The sequence below is a fragment of the Cetorhinus maximus genome, unplaced genomic scaffold (genome assembly GCF_964194155.1).
Source record: "Cetorhinus maximus unplaced genomic scaffold, sCetMax3.hap1.1 HAP1_SCAFFOLD_2106, whole genome shotgun sequence".
NCBI classification, from domain to species: Eukaryota; Metazoa; Chordata; class Chondrichthyes; order Lamniformes; family Cetorhinidae; genus Cetorhinus; species Cetorhinus maximus.
The window spans coordinates 52,775-53,471 of record NW_027598045.1 but is presented as its reverse complement, the minus strand read 5'-3'; positions in this window follow the sequence as shown (position 1 = coordinate 53,471).

Genomic DNA, 697 nt, shown 5'->3' with positions numbered 1-697 from the left:
TTTGGCTCTGCTTTGCTCTGTTTGGCTCTGTTCGGCTCTGTTTTACTCTGTTTGGCTCTGTGGTGCTTTGTTTGTCTCTGTTTTGGTCTGTTTAGCTCTGTGTGAGTCTGTTTTGCTCTTTTGGACTCTGTTTGGCTCTGTTTTGCTCTGTTTGGCTCTGTTTTGCTCTGTTTGACTCTGTTTGACTCTCTTTGGCTCTGTTTGACTCTGTTTGGCTCTGTTGCGCTCTGTTTGGCTCTGTTTGGCTATGTTTTGCTCTGTTTGACTCTGTTTGGTTCTGTATGGATCTGTTCAGCTCTGTTTGCTCTGTTTGGCTCTGTTTGGCGCTGTTTGGATCTGTTTAGCACTGTTTTGCTCTGTTTGGCTCTGTTGGGTCTGTGTTGCTCTGTTTTACCCTGTTTGGCTCTATTCTGCTGTGTTTGGCTCTGTCTGCCTCTGTTTTTCTCTGTTTCGCTCTGTTTGACTCTGTCTCTGTTTTGATCAGTTCAGTTCTGTTTTGCTCTGTTTCGCTCTGTTTGGATATGTTCAGCCCTGTTTGGCTATGTCTTTCTCCGTTTGGTTCCGTTTGGCTCTGTTTGGCTCTGTGTTGCTCTGTTTGGCCCTTTATCTGGCTCTGTTCTGCCTCTGTTCTGCGCTGTTGGGCTCTGTTTGGCTCTGTCTGTCTCTGTTTAGATCTGTTTTGGATTTGTTTGGCACT